The following is a 25,859-nucleotide window of genomic DNA, read 5'->3' on the forward strand; positions in this document are numbered from 1 at the left end:
GAGGATTCGGTAAATCTCAGCCTCTTAACTCCCTTGAGCTTGAGAGGCCTGTCTCTGTCTCTCTGTCTCTCTCCTGTGCACACTTCTCCTCTCTGCACCTCTAGCTCTTTCTTATTTTCACCAAAAAAAAAAAAAAAAAAAAAAGAATGTAGTACTTGGGAAATGATTAGAAAAAAGAAATCAGAATACTTGTTGGCTGTGTCAAATTCTTACAAGGTTGAGCTAGAGCTAGCCAGACTTCAAGCAAAGGTGGGAAGAACTTCAGCTCTGCTGAGAGACCTATTCTGCCGATAGCCTGCAATCAAAGGACACTGAAAATCTGATCAATTAGAATCTCTCGATTTTAAAAGCCGAGCATTCTCTCTCCCAACTGAAACAGTTTTAAGCAGTGTCTTAGAAACTCCAGTCTTAACAGTACATATGCCCTATCTTACCAAAGCTGTTTAAAAAGACAGATTTGAGATTTTGCCTTTTAATAATCAGCCCATTGCTTTAGTTGACTTCATAGCCATCATTAAGTTGATGGGAATGAGGAGAACTCAAAGGCTACCAATAGAGACCAGAGTTTTCATGAAAAAAAAAATGACAAGTATTTTGGCTGTGGTTACTTACATATGAAACTGACCAGTGCAAACAGACTGGAAGTCAAGTAAATTTGGGAGGAATTTTGTTGCCAAAGAATTCTCACAAGTCTAGCCTGCAAAAAGCTGTGATTGTTCAACACCTATAACACACTGGACATCTAAATCTGAATCAGCAGAAAGTAATAGATATAGTGCAGTATCCTCTCCAATGCCTACCTCATTGTGGAGATGTAAAGATAACGAATAAGGAAGAATCCCCTAGAGGGTAGTGACAGGGCTACATAGGTTGATGGGCAAAGGACTTTCTCCAGGGGAGCAGAACCAGAGCTTCTAAAGGGGGTGGGGAGAGGAAGGGATAACCCAGAACTTACTCTCCTCCCAGAGAAGACAATCTTCCCCATTTCTGTATATTAGGATTTGGGTTTCACCCATTCTCCCCTTTCCCAAATGGGTGTGTCTTTTTTAGCTACCCTGCTCCTATACCACCATAGTATAGGAAAAGGGAAGCAAATAACTTATCCTTTAGTTTATGGTCACTGAAACAAGAGGAGCCAAATTGGGACCGGGTAGGAAATACCGTACATCATTCAGATCCTAGATTTTGAGGCTTTGATATGACTGACTTTGGAATTGTCTCTCTTAGAAAGACAGCAACAAATGCATTATTTATGTAGGAAGAAGGGTGTACAGAGCCAACACTGGAAAAGACTGATGATTGTACTCCAGTAGATTTTGTAGCAACAGAACTCTTGATCTGTACTAGTCACGTGGCCACCCAAAATAAAGCTATATTTTCCAACCTCCCTTGTAGTTAAGTACATGGTCTTCAAGTCATGTGACTAAATTCAGACCAAGAGGATGTAGATAAAAGTAGTATATATGTTTCTGAGAACTAACCTTAAAGGGAAAAGATAAATTTTTCTCTTTCCTTTCTGACTCTTCCCTGCTAGCTGAAATACAGACTTAACGAATGGAACTGCACCTCTGGACTAAGAAGTGACTTTGTAAATGAAGGCCATGCAGAAGAAGGTGGGTCTCTCAGACTGTAAAATATTGTATCATCTTTGGACCTCCTACCTCTAGACCTGTGCTGTTCCATACAGCACTCTTTAGCCTTATGTGGCTACTGAGCATTTGAAATATGGCTAGTTCAAACTGAGCTGCAAGTACAAAATATGTATCAGATTTTGAAGATTTAGTATGAAAAAAAGAATGTAAGATAACTCAATAATTTTATATTGATTACATGTCCAATTATAACATTTTGGATACACTGGCTGAGTAAAATACATTAATAAAATTAATTACTACTGTTTCTTTTTACATTTTTAACTGGTTAGTAGAAACATTTTAATTACATACATGACTTACATTGTATTTCTACTGGACAGCTCTGTACTAAACTTTTATGGAGGCAAAGTCTTCTTTCTTAAGCCCTTGTTATTTTGGATTTTCTGCCACTCACATATATATTCTCAAATGTCTACTTAAAATTTCCCCATGGCTAGCTAAAAGGCATTTCAACCCTACAAGTCTCACAATGAATTCATGATCCTTTCCTATATGCACCCATATTCAAATCAGTTTCTCTTCCACTGTAACCTCAGTGAAATCACTACCATCCACCCAGTTATACAAGCCAGGGAATTAGGTGCAGTATCTTGACATCAACCCTTCCCTTACCCAGCACACCCAATCCATAAGTCCTAGAAACTGAATCCAAAGTATCTCTCTTGTAGTTCACTTTACTCCACCACCATTGCCACTACTCTAGTTTCCCTTTTTTATTCTGTGATCTACTGTGATAGTCTTTCAATTGGTCTCCTTTACATCTAGCCTGGCCTCTTTGCAACACATTTTTCATGCTGCTACCAGAATGTTCTTTATAAAAACTTAATCTGGTCACATAAGCCTCAGGTTTAAAATCTTTTGATGGTTCTCATTGCTCTTAAGATAAAGACCGAGCTCCATTAGAAGGACTATAAAACTAACACTGTCTGGTCCACTCTTCCCTCACTCTCTGTACTCCTGCCATGTGTAATGCACCATGCTCCCTCATGTCAGAGGGCCTCCCTCACTCTCTGTACTGCTGCCATGTGTAATGCACCACGCTCCCTCGTGTCAGAGGGCCTCTGCTCATGCTGTCCTCCCCATCTAGAACATGCTTCAATGCCCTCCCTTCATCCTCCATTTCCCCAGCTGACTCCCATTCATATTTTGGAAATCAGGAAAATTTTTTCTGACTTCCAGTATAGGTTAGTTTTCTTCACTGCATGTTCTCACAGAATTATATTTCTCTCTCTTAGATCACAATCTCAGTTTATAACTATATATTCATTTTATTTATTTATTTGTGTCTGACCATGAAAATTGGAACTGGGCCTGTTTTTTGTTCTCTGTTGTATTCTCAGTGCTTAGTACAATTTTTGGCTGAAAATAGGCACTCAATAAACACTGGTTAAAAGAATGAATGACTTTGTATTTATTATTTCCATTTGTAAACATTTTATTTTAAATACTTGGGATACAAAAATAATCAGAAGCATTATAACATGGTATTTTAAATTCATTTAAGTTTATTTAAATAAAATAGTTTCCTCAAAAACTATATCCTATCAAAGAAGAGCAGATTTTAAAAAAAGACATAAGATACATTACACCCTAAAAGTCAGGCCTCTTGGAACTTCGAGCAGAAAAAAAATAAATCTCACAAGTGATCTACAAGTTGCTATGCATTATATCAGTACCTTTCAAGGATAGCTTTCAAGTCACCACAATTGCCTGGAGTGTAGATTTACCATCTGCTTTAAAGACAAAAAACTTCTCCATGTAAATGTGAGATAGATCTTTCTCACAAACATTCTGAGCTTGGACCCAAAGTGAACTAGTTCATTTAGGACTCAAGAGCACACATACATAGACCTACTGTCCATACCACTGAGTCTAGATCTTACAGTGAGACCCAATGGCATTAAAGTATGACAGTGGACAGTTTGTGCATGTGTGTGGTGGGCGGGGGTATGTGTTAGACCTACAATGCTGATACAGTATTCAATATGCATCAGAGTTCAGAATAAACAAGATGTAGTAGCATCATTATAAAGCAGAGGTTCAGTGAGAAGTGAAAAGAAGAGCAAGACCTCAAATGTCAGGGGGTTAACAGAAACAAAGTTTAATCCTTGCTCACACGAAGTCCTCTGAGGCGTGCTTTTCTCTGTGGTCCACTTTCTAGACTGCTATGGTATAATGGCAGCTCCTAATCAGCATGTGCTTTCACAACACTGGCAATAAATTTTCTCCTGAGAGTGATATATATCAGTTCTACACACAGTACATAAGCCAAAGCTGGCTGCATGGCTACACCTCCCGTCAAGGAGGCAGGTAAGTGCAATCCTCTTGTCTGTCTGGAAACAGAGGGGAAGAACTAAGTGAACAGCAATAATGCTATCCACATAGTGTATTACAGTCATCTAGATTTGTGGCAGTTTGTGTAGTTTGACCCCTATCTTCTAATATTTACAGTAAAGATGATGTATGTATACATGTGTTAGTCCAATAAATAAAATTATTTCACCGATATTATCTTACAGAAATTTATGTTTTCTACTATTTAATGACCACATCACATATGCTAAATGAAGTAATATCAATTTAAAAATTTTTATTTTACTTTTGCCTATGAATTTTCTAACTAGGCAAAAACAGATAAAATAATTTTGTTGTGATTTTATTTTTTATTTTTTGTAAAACGAATTTTATTACTGGAAATGAATTAAAGTACCACAACAAATGTATCAGCTACAGTAATAATATTAACAAGCACACTTGCTGAGCATCTACTCTGTGACAGGCTTTTACACCTATTATTTACACTCATTTTTTAAAGCTGATTTATTAATTTAATTAATTTTTATTGAAATATGGTTGATTTTCAATATTACATTAGTTTCAGGTGTACAACATTGTGATTCAATATTTTTATAATTATATTCCATTTAAAGTTATTGTAAAATATTGGCTATATTCTCTGTACTGTACATATATTCCTGTAGCTTATTAATTTTATACATAGTAGTTTGTATCTCTCAATCCCCTACTCCTTTCTTACCTCTCCGCCTTCTCTCTCCTCCCTGGTAACAAGTAGTTCTCTATATCTGTGAGTCTGTTTCTGATTTGTTATATTCATTTGTTTGTTTTATTTTTTAGATTCCACATCTAAGTGACAACATACAGTGTTTGTCAATTTCACGAAGCTTATTAGTGCTGTGATTTTAGAAATAACTTCTACTCAATGTGTGATTGTAATTAAGTTAGTATCATAAACAGTGTGTGAAATTTTGTCAAAAAGATTATTCCTGATTTTGTATTTTTATTAAAGTTCATAAAGTATCTACTTCAAAAAATAGAATTAAAAAAATATTTCCCAAATATTCTCTTGCCACTCTTTGCCGCCATAACAGTTTGGGCCTGAATTTTATTTTCATAAATTTAAAGACAGATTTTTATTTCTACTGAATTTTGTCATTACAGGATACCTATTATTAAAAAATAATTTTATGGATCAAATTGTATCTTAAAAGCAAATAAAGAGGAGAAAATACAAAAAGGGAGGGTTTAAGAGAGGGAGGAAGAAAAGAATAGTTAGAACCTACTTGTTGGGAAATAGTTCTCCAGGGATTGCTCACATTTCTGCATATCATGCAAGCAAAGGAATTTACTTCTTTTTTTTCTTCCTTGGTTATCTTTTCAAGGATGTTTGTATAGAGAACAACCCTGGAAGACAGAAGGAGTATATCTCTTTAGAGTAGGAGGCAGGTTTGTCTGCTGCACAGTACAATTAAGATTTTTCCCTCCAGGGCAAAGGTTGGCAAAGTCTGCTTGCAGCCACCTTAAAATTGATTGGGGGTTCCTAAGTTCAGGGTCCTCAGAGGTTCCTCATGGTGATGCAAACCCACTGCTTGTGCAGCACTCCCCTGGGCTGCTGCACATCACCTCTCTTACGACTTGTAGGGGTACAAATGACACAAACTTGAAACTCATGCCGCCCAATGCATTATGTATAATAAAGTCCTTTTTTCCTGACCTAGGAGTCTCATGTCTTTTGCCAGCATCCACAAAACTGTGTTAGCTAATTTGACAGCCTTTGGTACAAGAATGGGATACTAACAGATACAGCTTTCTCAAAGAGAAAGGACAAGAGTTTAAGAGAAGACTCCCCAGGATCCATTTGGTAGTGAAGTTCTGGCCCAAGCAGTAGACAAGGGCTGATGGGAGGAGGAAGGGGACCCCTACTGTCCGACTCATTTGTAAATGTTTAGTATCTGTGTGGCAAGAGACAGGATTGAAATAAATCACTTAAATGGTGCTTTATTTGTTGTTCACCCTCCTCTGGGAAAGAAGGCAAAGGGTCAAGGAATCCCTAGAGCCAATAGAGGGCTTTAGGTAGTCTGAGCTGAGCCATGAGCAGTCACTGAGTCACTCAAAATGGAAAACAAAAGTGCTTTGCTTACTGGCATAGAGCCATTCTCTTCCTATACATGTTCAGATTCCTCCTTCCATCCGTTCTACTCCTAACTCAGCTCCGTTCAAGAGAAAGGTAATTGGAGGTGGAGGTGAAGTCTCCATGTCCCCAACGGGGAGCAGAAACTACATGCACACTTCCAAGCATGCTGGGGGACTTAAGGGAAGTGAAGGACTCAAACTTCTATGGCTCTACTGGGCACAGGCACCCAAGTCATCCATTCTACACAGTTCCATGAAGGAAGGTGACGCCCAGATTCGATTCATATGATTTGGTCAGGCTTTGCATTAGGGATGTGATACTAATATGACCTTGGCTTCTAAGTCACCATCCAGTCATGATTTTCCCCCTACTACTCTAAGAACCCCTCTGTTTTCTTCAATAGTTCCTTCTGCTCAGACTGCTTCTTCAATTAGAAATTCTTAAAAGAAATAGAGGAGAGGAGAAAACAAGAAAGTATGGGCTTTCAAGGGGAAATATCTGAATTGCCATAGTTAGAGGTAAGCGGAGATTTTTATATTTTCAAAGGGAGGAATGAGTTGAAAATGCACGAGGGACACTGTCTTAAGTGTTGATGTTTTCCACAGTTTCATCCTTGGTAGCCTTTCCTTCTATATTTATAGATACATGATTTAATCCACATTCTAGAAGTATTTTCTATGTTCATGGTTCCTAAGTCTGTATCTCCAATTCTATCCTATCTTCAAGTTCCACACCAGCTTTTTCAAACAATTATCAACTTGGCCATAGGCAATTCAACCTAATACATTAAAAAAACTAAAATAATAATATCTCTTTAAATAGTCCTTCCTTTCCCATTATGGTTAATGGAATCAACATCCTCAAATTTCCCAAGTAAGAAACTGATTCTGGAGTCCCTCCTCTTTTAACCAGCTACATCCAAATCCCATCTATTTTCTTTCAGAAATATATTCAAAACATGACCATTATCTCCTGTTTCCACTGCCACTAATTCAACTCAGACTCTTCTGACTTCTGTCCCAGGCTAATGATAGTGCCCCATCCGGTCACCTCCCCCATCAGTCTCTCCTACTATCCATTTTTACACTCCTGCAAGGATTATCTTACTAACAAACAAATATTATTACGCCCTCTGTTTTGTTTAATGATTCCCCCTGATTTCCCACTAGCTACTCTGTAAAAGCCAAGTTCTTTTGTCTGCGTATGATGCCCTGCAAGATGTAACTCCAATGTATTGTTCCAATTTCATTTCCTTCCACTCCCCACCGCAACCTCAAGCTCCAAACCACAGTGAGCTTCTCATATATCTTTTTAAAACTCGATGCCTTTGCACATTTTGTCCTCTTTGCCTGAAATGCCCTTTCCTCCTCTTCTTTATATAGCAAATTCCCATTGTGTCTTCAAGAGTATCAAGAGTTCAGCTCCTCTGTGAAGCCATCCCTGACGTTCCCAGCATCTACCAGAGCACTTCTTTCTGTGTATTCAATTTGTTTCCTCATGCATTTGCCTATTCCACTAGACTGAATTCTTTAAGAGTAAGGATCACAAGTTTTTAAGTTCTGAGTCCTAAATGCTACGCAGAATGTTAAACATAGCTGAATAAATGACTACCTGCTTAATAGTTTCTTATGTCAAGTCAGGAGCCAATGAATGCCTCAGCCTGAAATCAATTCTTAAGCAACCAAATGCTGGTATTTTACATATTTTCCGTATTTTATATCACATAAACTTTATTCTTTGAACCCTTCATTCCTTGACTACCTTCATATAGGTTATTTAAATGAAAATAATGAACTATCACATAGGGGGAAAAACATTTAAATTTTACTCATTAAAAGTTTAAGAAGTTTGGTAAGAGAAAATTTAGAAACTATTAACTAAATTAAGGATGAGGATCATCTATGAATTATCCTTTCACCCCTAGAGGTCATAAAAAATCAAGACTGTGATAATTTGACTAGATACAAATGTATTACTAATCACATCATGCCTTATAATATCCAGAATTTCATCAATAAAATAAAAGTTTAATTTGAAGATCCCACAAGATCATTCTGGCTACTAAAATTATATTCTGCTCAGTGTGTTTGGGCCATAGCATTCTACAGTCTCTTGCATTATATCTGGTCATTTTATCAAACTGACCAAACACCTCCTGCTCTATCTCAGAAGCATGTCAAGTTCCATAAGGACAAAGAGCTTTTACTTACCCCTCCTCCTCTCCAGATAAAACATTCTGAATACACCTTTGTTGAATTGTATTACATAGAATGTGTTAGTTCTTTTTTTATTTTTTTACTAAATTCTAGATGATATTCTAATAAAGCATACTCATCTATTGTCTGATATAATAAAATATAACACATACATCAAAAAGAATAAAAAGACTTGCTTTTACTCTCATCTAATTTTAAGCAGAAATAAACAGAGAAATATTTTTAGACAATCTTCAGGCAGAGGAACCTGCAAAGTAATTGCTGATTCAGTCACTGGAGATGAGAACAGTTTATTTCTATCAACTAAAAGAGATAGTACATAACAAACCAGGAAAGGAGAAATATTTTTGTTTCACAGAGTATAGATCTGTGACTGCAAAAAGAGTTAGATGCCCAGCAAAGCAAAAATATGGTGTTTGTTTATTATGGAGGCTTTCAAGTCTTCAGATGCAAAAAGAATAACTAAACCAAAAGATAACTTGGACAATATCTCCTAATATCTGAAAAGCCTTAAATTTTTAAACTTAACAATGTGAAAAATGAAAGCCATTTTTATAACATTGGCAAGATGATCAGGTTATACAATGTCTTTATAATTTTATGCTCAGTCAGTACTCAGCTATAACCTCCATGACTTATTTTTTCTGAGTGGGTTGGGCAGTGAAACCCATAAGATTCTCCCTCTGGGATGGAGCCATTTTAAATACAGTGTTCTGACCACTCATCAGACATAAGAAAGTAGTGAATCATTCATCTTCTAGCCAAAATCAAGCTGGTTAATTGCATGGCTATCAACCTTGACAGTTAATGTTTACATTCAGAACTAGGTAAAGGATAGATGAGTTTTTAACAGCAGTAACAAAATTATATGAAGTGGAGCATTAATGAAATTCTGTCTGGAGAGAAACTAAATCTTTTTTTTTTTTTAATAGCAATAGTAAATGTTTTAAAGACATATTACTGGTTTTCGAGTCTTGACCACAACCAGCATAGGATATAATAATTCTAAAATAACAGCCTCCTAAGTTATATTATTGTAGAGTAGTTTTACAGCCCAACCCAAGGCAAAATAAACATCAGTAATGAGTTGTTCCCATGAACCGACCTAAGGAAAGACTATCACTAAAAACTCAGTACATTTTTCAAAGCCTAAGAAAAGCAGAACTCTGAAGTATGACAGTTTCATTGCTAATTTATGTCATCCAAGATTTCATCCAACTGAGAAATTATTTAACTAGGAAATAATATCTCCAGAATCTTATTGGCTCCAGTTGTAATTATTTACAAACTACCTATAAATGAAGTGATATTTCAAAGGGTAAGATTGTTCACTTACTTAGCACTAGCTGTAGAAATTTAATGAAATCAAAATGCTATTTAGTTTCATCTAAAAGTAGGTGACAAATATTTTTTCCCCTTACAAAACACAGAGATAACTGATTCATCACAACGTTTTTCTGTTTTCGTATTAGTCATTTGGCATCCAAGAGATTCAATGTCATGGGGAAGGGGGGTGCAATAGGAGTCATATTTCTGAAAATGAAATTACTGTTCTCGTATACTTTTCCTGTTGGCTTCTAAATTCAGGCATTTAGAGAAACATACTTCCCTTGATTGTGTCCTGACTCAGGCAGAATCTTTATTCTAAGAAGACTCATTTTTACCTTGATGCTAAATGGTGGCAACAAATTAAAATGTTTCATTCTTTCATGTAACCCCAAGAAGCTCTTCTAGACTTAATCATTCTTTGGAAAGAAACACCTGATTAGCTCATTGATGACACACAGAGGTGACACAAAAAGCAAATAAAATATACACTTTTAACTCTAACTGGCTATAATTACCATTTTTAAACTAGTATTCCCTTCAGTTTTTGATTAGCCTAGGTTGAAAAATTTAATATAGAACACCTAAATAAAACACACTTATGAATCAATTAATAAATATGAGTCACAAAAATCCAGAAAAGTGTATTCTTATTTGATGCTTCAGAATTTTGCCAACAACAAATGAGTTTTTATATTCCAACAACTTCAGGGCTAATGATGAGGCTTGTACTTAGTATGGTGTCTTTCATCCTTGGCCTTTAAAACCTTTTATGGGCCTTAGTTAATTCTCGCCACACCCCTCTGAGACAGATTGGTATTATTACCCCTTTTTTATAGTTGAGAAAATGAAAACAAAAAAAGATTAGTATAAGATTTGCCCAGTGATACAAAATAAACCAGGGACTCATTCAGTGTGACTACGAAACTCCTTACCGGTAACCATGCTGTCGGCCTCTTCATTTCGCCTCCCTGTCAGTATCAATGTTTTAACACCCTCCACAAAAAAAAAAAAAAAAAAGTTTCTCATTTAGTAACACAGTTAAGTTGAATTACTTTCTCATTCTGAAAAATGTGAAAAATTTACATTGCCTCTTTGAAGATTTATCTTACTGCTTTCTTTTTGCTACAAAATGCATTTTTGACATTTTGCAACTAAATGTATAACTTGGTACCCCGAGGAAATTATAGAGTATGCCTTACAGTGAGACATAAAACTTTCAGGAAATGTCTAGCATAACATATTGGATTATTTACCAGGATATTTTAGAGTCCACAGAGGCCATTCACCTAGAAATCTTTATGGTAATATTATTATGATACAACTTCATGAAGTGACTCATGTTGGCTTGTTCAGGCTTGTGCTCTTTGTGAACTGAAAACCTGCCATAAACCCAGTCACGACTAGTTTCTCTGCCTATTGCATTAGGCTTCACACTGACTGTGAAAGTAAATCTGTGTATCCATGTTTCTATTAAAGTTTTTCAACAGCAAATGACTGCCACTAAGTGAAATGAAAACCAACACTTTTTTCCTATCATTTTTTCCCTTTTTTTGTTGAGACATCCCAAAAAGTTTATCTTCAGCCTTATCCAAATCTAATAGGTTTGCTTTTCTATCCCTTACTTGACTAGCACCTCTTATCAAATAGATAATGCCTATCTTTTAAAAAAATTATTAAAAATCACAGGATTTAAAAAATTATATTTAAATTATCTTATCTAGATGGAAATGCTTACTGGGAGATCTCTATTATTAGATTTATTCCAAATTTGGTTTGCTTATGCTGTTTGGTTTTCTTGTGATGTCCTACCACTCCATTAAATCACACCAGATCATGCTACCAACAAAGGATCTCTCTTCACGCTGGACTCTTTCTTCTTTCCCTTGCTCTACTCTGGATAATTTGTATAAAATGCAATGCAATGATTACCACTGAGGAAAAAGGAAAGAGAGGAAAGGCAAAAATACACCATTTTAATTTTGAAACTTTTGAAACTACACTATTCAAGTATTTTATGCTTCACCCTTCATGCCCACTCACTTTCCTTATATAAAAGCCACCAGTTTTTAAGTTTAGGATATTATTAGTCATATAGTTTCACAGTAAACATTTTGTTTTAAAATTCGGCTATACTAAATTAAATTATACTAAATTAAATTCACCATTTTACATATAAAGTAGATATATAAATATATATATATATATATATATATATAAAGAAAATAGCAGGACTTTTCAATGTGAATGATTTACTCCAAGACTTAGGTTTGATAGATTCCTGTTGTTAGCAACTCTCAATTGCTGGATTTTTAAAATATTTTCCAAAGTCCACTAGTGTGTGCCCACATAGTTTGGACATGTTATAAAATAATCTTTTCCTCTTAAAATAGAAGTATGTTCATTTTCATCAAATGGGAGCTTTTGAAAGGAAGACACATCTTCTTTCAATATTTATTGCAACTTATACTGGAATCCTTACTCTAAGGTTTGGATAGAATCAGTTGCACTTACTTGTCATATACTCCCAAATATTTATGTTAGGGAGTAGTTGATAAATCTGCGTGTTCTGTCTGGTAGCTTAAACTAGGTCAATTTCACCATTTGGAGCTAAGCACCATCCATCACCCTTATCTCTCTAACAGCTGGTCTGAAGTAGTTAAGCAGTAATATATCAGCATTCCTCCTTTTAACTGATGCAGCAAGCTATAGACTTAGTATTAACAAAACAAAACAAAACAAAACAAAACAAACAAAACAAACAAAACCAACAACAATTGTGCAATAATCCTTACTGATTTGGTGGTCGAAAGCTTGGTAAACTATTTTCAATTCAAAATAAAGAGCCATAAAATCTTTTCACTCAGTTAGTGGATTCTTTCCTGTGCAAGATCAGGACATCATAGAGTATATTTAATGAACTGTGCAAGGAATGAAGCCTTTTTGCTTGTATAGAGTTCGTGTCAGAAATAGAACAAAGCACATTAAATTCTTCTCACACTGTAGTTAAAGTCGTGTTTGATTTCCTAGATGACTATTTGTTGCTGTATATCATGACTTTTTATATGTAATGTGAATAATACAATGCTTATTAGTAGTAGCTGTAGTATTTCTAATAATCATTCTACCATGCCTTAATAAACCAGACTCACATGTGCTTCAAGCATATGAGTTCAGTTTCAGTCTCTTTCTTTTTTTTTTTTTTTAAAGAGAGCAATTCACCAAAACCACCTCCCTCTTTTCCAGAGTTGACTCTTCATTGTTGCTTCTCTTTTGATTTACCGTGAATGAAAAACTGCTCTAATATTATTAAGGTCTGTTTTTCTTATAGAAGACTAGCTGTGCTGAAAAAAAAAATACATATATATACATATATATATATATACACATTAATTAGTCTATGCAAGACACAATTATTTGAAAGCAGACAATATGAAAGTGGATATAGTAGGTAATAAAGGAGGATATTTATTCATCATTAAACATTTCTCTGTGTCAAACAATGTAGCGGGCACTGTGGAGACAAGATGCAGACACAATCTTTGCTCTCAGAAACTGACAATTGGTTAGATTAAATATAAACTGCTTCTTCCTTTACAATTCATGATGAATCATTCATTTTTCCCCCATTCTAATTATTTATCACCCTAGTTTGGGCACTTATCACTTCCTGCTTAGATCACTACAATGATCTCCTCTAAAAAGAGGCTAAAATGATTTAACCTCTGGCAAATCCCCTCATTTGATCCTTCCTGCATTGACTATTCATTCTACCTTCTATTTTGATTGTATTTATACAGGATTGTGTAATCCTGCTCAAAAAGCTTAAGAATTAATGCCTTTGGAATCAAATTTTAATTTCTTAGTCTAGCCTCAAAGTTTCTACAATCAGATGCCAATCTACTCATCAGTTTTACCTGCTGCAATAGTTCCATTCATACTGTAAGTTAAACTACATAGCAAATCATTCCCTATATATGACACATACTTTCCCATATTTCTACCTTGGATTACACTGTTCCTTTGTTTAGAATTCCTTTTGTTGAAATCCTACCCATCTAAGGTCAAGTTCATGTGCCACGTCTTCTGTAAAGCCTACCCAGATTTCCCCCGGCCGAAACTGCTCTCTCTCTCTCATCTAAACACTTTCACTTCTTTGTATCACTCTTATGGCACCAGTCAAATACTACCTCGTATTGTTATGTTTATTTCTTTCTTCCTTACAAGCATATAAAAACCCCGACATAACTCTTGGCATATGTCACATCCGTGGAGCACTTAGTAAGTACCTGTGAGGTGTTGAATGGACACAGTGCAAGGAACAGGTGTGCAGAGATGAGAGCAAATACGCTGGTGGAGATAAATGTCATGGAAAGCTTTGCAAAAATAAAAGTGGAGCTTAAATTTAATGCTGAAGAAGGGAATTTTATTCACTATTGCATGTTGATCTACAGTTTCCTTATAGGAAACTTCCAATTTCTCACAAAAGCATTTCATTCATTTATAAAATATGGGGGAGGTACAAAAAGGTGTTGAAATCAGTAGGTGAAATCACTGTGAAAATTTCAGGAAACAGAGGAAATTCAGAGTATCTAAAAGAGAATTTGTTCAAGGTAGTAGCATTATTTGTACCCTGGCAATTAAATGACCAGATTTTATGTGCTGAAATATCTGTTTATTTTTTGTCCCCTATGTTTATGGTGTCATCATGGTAAGTAGGCCCATTTTGGACTGGAGTAACTTTTCTGATTATTTGATAGACATAGCCAACTTCTTCTTGCTCACATAGCTTTAAGGTGAGCAGTCTCCTGACCACTAAAAGGGGTTGGATGCACAAAGCGTTTTGAAAAATAAACACATGGAGAGAAGAGGAAAGGGGCTGCAACTGTTAGAAGTAGTGCAGGAGTCACCTTCTCCCAAAGCAGTGGGTTTCAGAGCCCTTTGCTTGCTTCTATTGCAGTCTTTCACCCTTCCCTCCCTTAACATATAGTACACGATTCAAAAAGAGTGCTAGCTGACCTCAGAGAGAAGATCAGAAATAGCTGTGTTAAACATCCATTTGCCTGAGGATGAAGAAATGCTGAGACGCTACCAGATGAATCCCGTTCTCCCACTGCCCACTCTGCAATGAAGAGGTCTCATGACCCCATGCAGGCTTGGAGCTGCGGGGGCAGCCTTTCCCCTCTCCCACCAGCAGTTTAAGGAGATGAAAGAAGGAAATATTCTTTAGGTTGGATTTAGGCCACAAATCTCTGTAAAGGGTGAATTTCCGGAAGGGCAAGATAGTCTTGCCCTATCTTGGAGGAATTCTTCAAGTACACAAGGTCAAACTACTCCCAAGAAGAACACAATAGAGTATTTGCCTAGGCTTGTGGAACAATCTGCATTTATTCAAGCCAGAGATAGTGGGGGAGGTTCAAGGGCCTCCCACACTGGAAAGTGTGCTTAATGACCTGGCATCCTGAGAACTCATCCAGACTAGCGGGAGGAAGCCTAAGCCTACAAATTTGCTTCTGTGAGAATTCTTACGTTTCCCTCTCCTGTGGAGAAGGCAGCTGGCTGCACATGCGGCAGCCAGATGGTCCACCGCGTTCACTCAGAACAGGAGGAGGAGGGACAGAAGAGAAGATGGGCAGCCTCCTACTGTACAACACATTCATCCAATCCGGCTCACCTATGTACAACTTTGTTTTTTAATAGCACAGAACAACATTTTTATTGATGGAATCCAGAGTATATTTTCAAATTACACACATAGTTCATTTCTCACTTTGCTTGGAAGAATTAAATCCATGTTAAACTACAGTTTTCATTCCCAGAATTTTTATTACTTTGTAATGACATTAAAAGTGTGAACAGGATACAAAAATGTTAAATGTATAAGATGTTTAATAAATATTTCCTAATACTATGATAGACTATAAAGATGCTCTCAAACACACAGATTTATCTCTAAAAGCTGCCACTTCAGCTCATTCACAATAGCATAATTGACCCAAAAATGGGACACATAGTTGAAACACTGAAATGTCTTCAACTTCCTTTTGAATCACTGGAGATAAAATTATGTTTAGCTATTTAAAAACCAACTCTAATGGAAACAAGGTGCAGTGAAAAATAAATACATGGATGTAACATTTTTATGTAGCACACACTAATGTAGCAAAAACAATCCAGTATTCAACACTTCAGCCCCGGAACAGATAAGATTCAGCTTGCTTACAATTCTTGTTGCCTATGCCACTCCCATCTTCCTGTTTAAATTTCTTTGACAGCTCACCATTTCCTACATTAAACTTTCAAGCTCCTTTATCGGGCTTTTCTCTCCGCATTCCTAACACTTCAAATGTATTCCAATGACTTCCTTATATAAAACTCCTGCTCAAGATAAACTGGTCTATTTATTGTTTCCTGAACACATCATTCACACACCTTCTACCTTCACGGTCTTGCTCAAGCCCTTCCTCATGTGTTTTATCACGTCTCTATTACCTTTCTTGAAGATGCGGTGTAAGTGCTACCGTTTCCAGGAAGCCTTTCCCAACCCTCTCCCTATCAACAGATCTGTACACACTCACATCCCTGTGGAGCACCCCCTTTCCTGTCCTCCTCTGACAAGGATCATATGGACTTCACCCACTGTTATACTGACTGTATTTATTCTCTCTTCCAAGGCCAAGGATCAGGTCTATTGTCTATTTTAATCCCCAGAAACCAGAACTAAACAGTAGTTAATAACACTGTTCCTGATAATAGTGGTGATTTGATAAGGGACCCATGGAAAACAAAGACTAGGGTGGGGTCTCTCAGGAAATTATTGGCCACAAAAGCATGAAAACACCCTGTTCCTTTCCTAATTTCACCAGATATAAAAGTAACTCATACTGTGAAGGAAAAGCCGGGCTGGGCTAACAAGATAACTCACAAGTCTAAGTATCGGAATACTGATCTGAGTTCTGCTGGACTAACTTGTAAATCTAAGTTAATTAGTGTTGGTTTGCTGTTCATGTTTTTTTTGCTAGCCAGCTGGATTTTCAAAGAGATATATCTGGCTTTGGAATGTTGGTTTGCTGCCCCCCTGCCTCCACTTTTGTGATAATGATGCTGCTAAAGCTGTTCCATGCCTATTGGCCGAATACCCCAAGCTTGTACTTTAACCTATAAAACCTCATGTGCACGTCTTGGAGGTGCTCAGAGCTTCAGAGCAGAAGCCCCTCTGAGTCCACGGGCGTAATACATCTGAGTACTCCAGCCCTCCGAGTGGTGCTTGTTTCTTGACTGGCCTGTCGTTTCCGTAACAATACCATATTTTGGCCAATAATCACCTATTTCCACATTTATTCATGATAATTACACTCATTTTAGTAAATATTTTTTAAGACTGCACTTTTAAATTACCTATATTGCATACTATACATAAAAATATTATTCAAAAGTATGATGTCTCATACTTGAAAACTCAGTACAGAACATTATTTCCAGGGATGTTATTTAAGTTGTAGTCAGATTTTTAGTGTTTATCCACCCAAGTGCTATAGTAATTTCCTTATCTATACCAGTCCATGCTGGTTTACTTACACCTCTGAGTTTCCTGATAAAAGATAACTCCTGGAATAGACCAGAGATATATATACCTGAGAATGTACTATAATCCTCTGAAAAATTCTATAGCTGAGAATCAGAGTTCCTTAATTCTAGTCTTCGTTATACTACTGTGTCACTCTCCTATCAGTGAAATGCGACTAATAACATCAATCCTTTTCCTACCGCATATTAGGTAATAGATATGAGATAAGAGATCTGAAAATCCTTAAAGGAAAGGTAACACATAAAGTCAAGGTATTATCCATTAAAATAAGAGTTAAATCTTTTCATTGCTTGAAAAAAATTTTGTTTAAGTTACTAAGCACCTATATTGTGCCAGGTGGTTCATTGCCTGGGAATTCAAAGATGAGTAAGACCAAGGACAGGTTCTGGATCTCAAAATATAGTAGAGACAAAGAGCTAAACAAATAGAGCAGAGGTCAGGAAACTTCATTGCCTATTTTTGTAAGGCTTGTGAGCTAAGAATAATTTTTACAGATAAACATTTGCAATCAATTTGATAAATGAGAACATTAACTTTGAACCAGTATTAAGAGAAATGTTATCTTCTCCCAAAAGAATTCCACTCTTCTGATAAGTTTATCTATATTACAAAAATGGTACTCAATTGTTATTTTATTTTTAATTCTGTCAATAAAAATCATTAGAATTTGTTTTCTCTCTTATTATATAAATGTGTACATAATATCTTTGAGTTTGCCTCTTGGTCTGAAAGCCTAAAATATTTACCAACTGTAAACTTTACAGAAAAGGTGTGCTGATTCTGGAAACAAACATTCAATTATAATGCAATAAATAGAGTGAAAGAGAATATAACTTGAGAATTTAAGTTGAAAACATTGATCTATATTAGCTTGGTGGCATGGTTTCAGGGTAGACTTCTGGGAGTAGATGGCATCAGACTGAGTCGGAAAAACTAAATAGGAGAAAACCAAAGAAGGGAGGGCACAAGGGTCATCTAGGGTAGTTGGTGGGTTAGTTCAGGTCTTCAGATAAGCAGATGCTCAGATGGGATTAGATATGATTCGTTTCAGGTGTAGATGATGCTTAATGGAATACCCCTACCACGGACTTGATTCCAGTTATACCCAGCTGCCTGATGGTGTACATAACCACAACTGTGTGAGTGGGAGTAGGGATCTCTACCGAGAAGACACCGTAATCTCTATTCCTCCTATGGACATAGTCCTTGTTACATGTTCTCTTCTCTCTTCACTGCATTCACTGTTCATTTTTTAAAGTTGCATTGTTTTACATAAAAGAGTAAAATAATTTTTTTAGTGACAGAAGTCTGTAGAAAATAAAATAAATTTTTAAAAAAGTTTTTGCAATGACATCCAAATTTTAAATATTTATTTTCAGTAACAGTGAATAGAACACGTATGTATTTTTCCCTTCTCTCTCACAAAAATAATGGCAGGAAAGGAATGTTTAAAGATATAGAACCTCAAAGAAAAGAAGAGCTGGAGAGAAGATAGCAGAGAGAACTGTCAAAAACAAATGAGAATCTGGAAAGTGTATGATCAAGTTGTTGTCTTAGCAGACCAGAGGAAGCTGAAAGGTAAGTGCCTGTAGCTGGGAACATCAAGAAGCAAACTTATTCATTTGGCAAAACCTTAGAAAGCCTCAGGAATTGGAGGCTTGGCGGGAGCCACAAATAGTAGGCTTGGTTAAAAGTCTGAATAAGAAACAGGTTCTTCCCCTCTGCCCCCAGCCACTAATAACCTTATGAAGCAAGGTGACCACCTCCCCTTACTCAATAGAAGACTAGAGGCTTTTTCTTTGAAAATTTTGAACCAGAGGGACTCTGGATGTAAGGCAGTACTAAGCATAGATAAGGGCTAGAGTGGGAGACTAAAAACAGGTGAATTAAATTAAAAATCTGTATTTTAAATGAAGAGAATTAACCTGTTCTCCTTAGCTCCAAGAACACTGTCTGTAGCATTCTGGGATATCTGGTTGGGTATCTCCTGATAACCCTCCATTGAAGCCCAACAAATGATTTCTCGGCCATATAGTAAATGCATAATTAAATCTGTATATTTCTAAGTGTTTGGAATTTGACTGTTTAACTTTTACATGGTCAACTATATAATGTGTCAGGCCCCTCGTGTAAAAGGCAAGAAAAAAGTGTCACTAAAAATACTAAAATATAAAGCTTTTTCCTATCTTCCTCAGTCTTTCACCTTGCTATGTTTTTCTTATTTGCTATTTAATATTTTCTAAAGAAAGAAAATTTGAAAATTTAAATTAGTCTGATTTTCAACATTTATCTTTATATTGTACAATGCCATTTTAAACGCAAATATGACATTTAATTCAGAAACCACCAAAATTATTCGATTTGTATTTTGCAGCTCATACACGCATATATATTTTGTTCTTACCAAAACAGTGGAACCAATACATAAAACTAACTCATTGTTTATGTCAAGTCTTGATATGCATACATTTTGCCAACACTCTGCTTTTGGTTTATTGGTATTGTCACTTCCGCCAAAAGCGTTTTACTAATACTACAGACAATAATTGTGTTTCTCAGAATGCCACTGTCTTCTTTCTGCATTAGAAACAATCCTGGTTCAAACAGAAAATGTGGCTTCTAGAGGTTGTCTGTCCCCACCTAGTCGTAGATGTAACTTACTTGTACTGACTACATTTGAGTCTCGCCATACTCTCATGTACCATGTGTCCACAGGAATTATGTGTTTATGGGGCATCTTGAACACTATATGTGAATGGGGCAGCAAGTACTGGCAGATATACCGCACGTGTTCCAGTGTTCCAACAGACTTTAATTATAAAACACAAGTTCAGAGATAAAATTATTAAGAATTTCAAGACAGCAACAGTAGAACATTAAATCAAGTGTGGGGCTTTTCTGAGCATGAGGCCTTATTCAGTTATACAGGTCTCATCTCCATGAAGAGGGGTCTGACTTTATAATAAAGTGCCAAGTTGTTTTCCAACACAGTTGTACCATGTTGCATTCCCACTAGTGAAGTGTGGAAGTTCCAGTGATCTGCATCCTTACCACTAATTGGTAGGGTCAAACATTTTAAATTCAGCCATTCTGGTAGATATATAATGATATCTCATTTTAGTTTGGGTTTGCATTTCCTAATGAATAATTATGTTATTTATTCATTATGTTAATTGTTCATTTATCAATGAATTATTTGTTCATAGTTCATTAATAATTACGTGCTTATTTGCCTCCTGGATATCTTCCTTCGTGAAATGTTTGTTTAAAACTTCTGCTCATTTAAAAAAGTTGTTTGTTTTCTTTTTTATTGAGTTTGAGAGTTCTTTATATATTCTGGATTCAAATTCTTAATCAGATGTGTTTTTATAAAAATATTTTCTCCTAATCTGTCTTCACTTTTCTACAACAGTGTCTTCTGAAGGGCAAGTCTTTTAATCTATGAACATGCATATCTCTCCATTTATTAGGTCTTTCCTTTCTCGCACCAATGTTTTATAGTTTTCAGTGTATAAATCTTACACATTTCTTAGATATATCCCATAATATTCATATATTGATGCTGTTATGATATTTTTAATGTTTCAATTTCTAATTGCTCCTTGCCAAGTATATGGAAATATAACTGATTTTGTATCCTGTGACCCAGTTAAATACACTCATTAATTTTAGTAGATTTTTTTGTGACTTTTTGTATTGTAGAGGAGACAATAATATCATCTGAAAATGAGTTTTATTTCTTCCTTTCTGTTCTATATGCCTTTTATTTATTTTCTTGCCTTATTGCTCTGACCCAGTATAGTCAATACAATATTTAGTTAGTACAATTATAAATTCCAAATTCCTGATGAGGCAACAAAGTCACAGAAAACGTAGTTAACTTCCCCAAGATGAGTGGTTCTCAACTGGGGGTGATTTTGTCCCTTTGGGGGGCATTTGGCTATGCCTGGAAAGATTTTTAGTTGTTATACGTGAGGTGGGTCGGCGCGACTGGCATCTAATGAGTAGAGGTCAGAGACACTGCTACATATTCTATAATGCACAGTATGACTCCCCACAACAACAAAAAAATATCTGGCACAAAATGCCAATTGTGCCTGTTAAGAAACACTGCTCGAGGTGAACAGAAACAGTGAGTGGAAGAGTTGGGATTTGAATCCTAGCAGTTCTTGACCAACTTATGATGCTGCTTCCAACAGCAGCCCAGGGATGTTACTTAGAAACATGAAGGTTAATGTCAGAAGGGAGAGCTGGGAAAGTCGGAATTAGTTGCCTCTGTGGAGAGATAACCTCACATGGGGAATAAAGGCCAGTAAAATAGTTTTTTGTGTGTTTGTTGTTGGTTTTTGGGTTTTGTTGTTCTCTTAAGAGACCTACAGAACTATTTGAATTATATTTAGTTTTAAATGTTAAAATGATTGCGAACATTTAAATCAGACTATTTTTAGCTTAGTCATTGTTCCTTATATTTTAGAAATGTCTAGTAATACGCAGTTTATAAGAGTTGTCTCTCAGTAAATTTTGTTTGAATGAATGAAAAGAAGGAAAAATATTCATGAAGGAAAGAATAAACAAAAAGAGAACTTTCTTCTTGATTGACATCTTGCATATCAAGTTCCATCTTGCAACATAATGAAGTATTTCAGACAGAAAATGCTGAAGATCCAGATTCCTAATGGAAAAGCTATTTCAAATTTAATTATAAGCAAACAAGAAAAAATAGCTTTACTAGATAATGACAGATTACCAACACTATCATTACATATATAAAAGCACCCATAATAGAGGAACAATGAAGTTACTTCTAAAAAACACTGAAAGCAAGTGAAAGAAGAATGACACTGTTATTCTTAATAACTATTTTAAAATTTATAAATATCTTGCAATCTTAAAACATTTGTTCAGAAAATACAAATCTAACTTAGAATTTACCAACCCCCCATTATCTTGTACCAGTAACAATGTATCTTTAATTTAACAAGGTATACTGCAAAGAAAAGGAATAAAGATACCAAATTCATGTCACTACTACAGCAATACGTTGGAGCAACATATTATCTCACTCTTTCTCAGTGAAAACAAAAGCCATCAGCAAGAATCTTCCCCATCTCTACTTCCTCCCCCACATCTCTATTTTCTTTCTGTGGGTATCTCTGTTTAAGGTTCTCTGCATGTGCCTTTCTTTTCCCCTGATTACATAATTTTACGTTTCAAAAAGCAAAAAGATGTCCAAATGTATACAGTCAGAAGTCTTGCTCCCGCTGCTGTCCACATTCAGTCCATTTGTCTCTGTCTCCTATAGGTAACCATTTGTAACAGCATGAATCCTCTTAGTATTCGTTTATATAAATACAAGCAAATCTAGATATGTACACATATGTATATATTTCCTCATATTTCCCATAAGCACTGTTCTATTTCTTGCTTTATATCACACAATATTTTGAAATAAAACTTAATGTTAGTTAAAATCTAGCCATCTTAGAAATACTCATCACTTAACAAATGAGAAAATTTAAGTGCAGAGAGATTACATCTCTATTAAAGCTACTGACTGCTACGGTAATTATTTAACAACTATTAAACAATTATTTAACAATTTTTTAAAGTTTTTCAGTTCTCAGGTACAGTAAAAGAAAAATATTTTTAAAATCAAGTATACACTATGTTTTTAGAATGTTTTTCAAAGTTACTAGTTTAGCCATCTCAATGAAAACTTGTACTTTAACAAATAGTATGTTTAGAAACAAAGTCATAATGAAACCTAACAATATCCCCTGTATAAAAATAAATCAGTTTTAAATTGGCTAAACTTTATAGTATTTTCCAGACTGCGAAATAGTAATTACATAAAATTTCAATAATATGCTGTTCTATCAAAAATTTTAATTTCTTTTCTTAAAAAGGTCATTCTTGGTAGAGTCAAAGAACATAAAACAAATGCTAAAGGCTTAAGTAAACACAATGAAACCAAGTTTTTTTCAACAAGATTTTAATGGGAAGCTAAGGGGCTTAGAATTGTGTAAATGATTAAACAAATCTACCTTTCTTTCTTCCATCTATTTCCCATCCCCCAGCCCGATGCAACCTGGACAGCTCAGTTGGAAACGTATTTCTTTGAGTGGAGCTCAGAATGGGGACTTGGCAGAGGAGAGGAAGGAAAATGTAGCACATAACATCTATCCACCAAGTTAACTCAGGAATACTCCTCTTCAGACTGCTTCTCAGCCAAGCTATTTGGCCTGGAGCTGTGAAATCAAAGGAGCATGTGCATTTCTCTATGGCCCTTCCAAGATTCTTCCCAAGAGCAAAGCCTATTCTATGTTCATAGGAAAATCACTATTCTACGGTCAATGGTATTTGAATGAACAGTTTTCTGTTCCAATTCACATTATTTTTGGAGTATATATGAAATTCTTTGGCCCCGTTCTTTTATTTTAAGTGAGAAAAAAAAAATACTTTGACATAGAGAGGTGACCTAGCAGACAGTCAGAAGTCATGGCACTATGTCTGTTCGAATTTCTTAAGGTATATGGACATACTCTTGTCTCAAATAAAAGACTACAGAAAGAAAGGGGAAGAGCAGCTGCATGCCTCAAAATAGAAAAGGAAAAAATGTCAACATATGCAAAATCATTAGAAGAAATTAAACATGTATTGAATAACTATTATAAGCAGAGAAGGCATCTGCCCCTTCCAACTTTCTAAAACTTAAAAATAATAATGTGCTATCAAAAATATGATAAAAACTGTCAAATATAGATTATATCAGCTAAGAAAATTAAATCAAGATTCTTCCATGAAAATTATGTGTATTCACAAGCAAGAAAATAAAACAAAGAAAAACAGTAAGCAGTTTATCAAAACTCCACTAATGATATTTCAGTCACATCAAATCCCCCAAATGGGTGTTCTGTTGAACAAAGTTGTATGTTCACTCCTGTTCAGTTTTACATAGCCAACTTATCTTTCTCTGAGTTATCATTGTGCATTGTCATCGTGCATATGTGTGCTTTTTCAGTGAAGATGAGATTTAAGAATTTAGAATTCTTTATATAATCTATATCCATGTATCTTTCAAGAGACTATTAATTTTTAAAAACATTATTAATAGGAATAAAAGAACAACATAACAGTTGAGCTGAATGTTCTCGTATGTTATTAGTTGGCATGGATACGTTTCTAGAAATTAGGAAAACATGATAAGCCATTCTTCAAACACTGAAGTGGCAGGTGGATAAGATGATTTGCAGAACTCATGCCCCCAAAAGATTTATTTTCTGTTAAAATATTATTAATCAGCTGCCAAGAATAATAAGAATTGTCAGGAGCATCATAATAAATGTACAGGTTTTTCTCTTTGTTTTCAAAAGTACAACAAATATTTATCATCTGTGAAATGAAAGTAGTAACAAACATCAAATCCATTTATGAAAAAAAAAATAGAAAAGATAAGCCAAAAGTAATCTCTAGCTCTTTCAAAGTCAAAAACAATCCCTTTAGGGAATAAGAAACTTAAATGTCCAAGGTAAAATGGCTAGTATATATTTCTTTACATTGTTAGAAGTACGTTATAAAATTATATTATTTTCAAGGGCTAGATGCCATATTACTAATATAAATATATGATTTTCAGAGAATGATAACAATAGTAGTATTAAACAGACAAAATTAAACAACAGTTTTTGCACCAATAATGCAAATATTATCAACATCTTTATTTTACCAAAACTATGCACTCATGATCATATCAAATTAACTATCCTGGCTCTCTGTTTTCTCCTCCAAAACAGGTCTCTTGTGCCTTAAAGCTATTACATCTTACTTGGCTTAACCTATAACTAGAGCAAACCGAAATAACTGTCTGTCATCTTAAAAAAAAAAAAAAAACCACTTATACAACAGTATGGGAAGAAAGAGGCAGCGGCCTGCACTGATGACCATCAAACAGAAACTGGGAACTAAACAAATGAACCCTGAAATACTAGTAATTTGACAGGAAATTTTCTATAGTAAATGAGAAAAAAAGGACACTAAATAAAATTTAAGCTTTTATAAGGTTTTTGCATTTTAATTGATAACTTTTATTTATATTTTGATTTTACTACTATGGTTATAGTTGAACACGTTATTAATACAATTGTTGATGTGATATAAAAATATATTATTTTATAAAAATATTGCATTATTAAAATACAAATAATTCATTTAAAATTTGTTTTAAATTGAAATAGCCCATAAAGTCCTTGCTTGTTATGTAAAGATGCACGGAAATACTCATTGTTACTATATCCATGTGACTTACTCTCACCACTCGCTGAATCTTGACTCTGCCTGTAGTACTCCCATGCTAGGGATACTGAAGGAGCAGACACTGATGATTGCCTTAATAAACCCACATCCATTTCCAAACTCTGTTTCCTATGCTTGTCTTCTCTTGAGGCTAGAAGAGCTAAGTACTTGCTTCCCTGCTTTCCTTGTAGTTTAGGAGGACACAATTCTGGCCAATAATACGCAGGTGAAAGAATACTGAAGCAAAGCCTTTTGGGAGAAGCTTTTAATTTTGTATGTGTGTGTGTGTGTGTATACATACATATATGGAACAGCCAAGGCTGGCCCCACACATTTCCATCCTTCCTCTG

At 35.3% G+C, this 25,859-nt stretch overlaps 1 protein-coding gene across 18 annotated transcripts in view; it reads right to left on the reverse strand.

Annotated features, from left to right (window-relative positions):
• MAPK10 (mitogen-activated protein kinase 10) overlaps nt 1-25,859 on the reverse strand; it is a 441,650-nt gene that overhangs the window by 405,703 nt on the left and 10,088 nt on the right. For 2 of the 18 annotated variants that reach the window (XM_074346830.1, XM_074346812.1), the window contains exon 2: nt 5,237-5,357. The exons of 15 other annotated variants lie outside the window; for them this stretch is intronic. The gene's annotated coding sequence lies outside the window, so the exon portion shown is untranslated. Of the gene's footprint in view, nt 1-5,236; nt 5,358-10,564; nt 10,626-25,859 lie in introns of all 18 variants that reach the window. One more of the 18 variants, XM_074346817.1, reaches the window with a different exon arrangement.

Source organism: Camelus bactrianus, chromosome 2 (assembly GCF_048773025.1).
Source record: "Camelus bactrianus isolate YW-2024 breed Bactrian camel chromosome 2, ASM4877302v1, whole genome shotgun sequence".
Lineage (NCBI taxonomy): Eukaryota > Metazoa > Chordata > Mammalia > Artiodactyla > Camelidae > Camelus > Camelus bactrianus.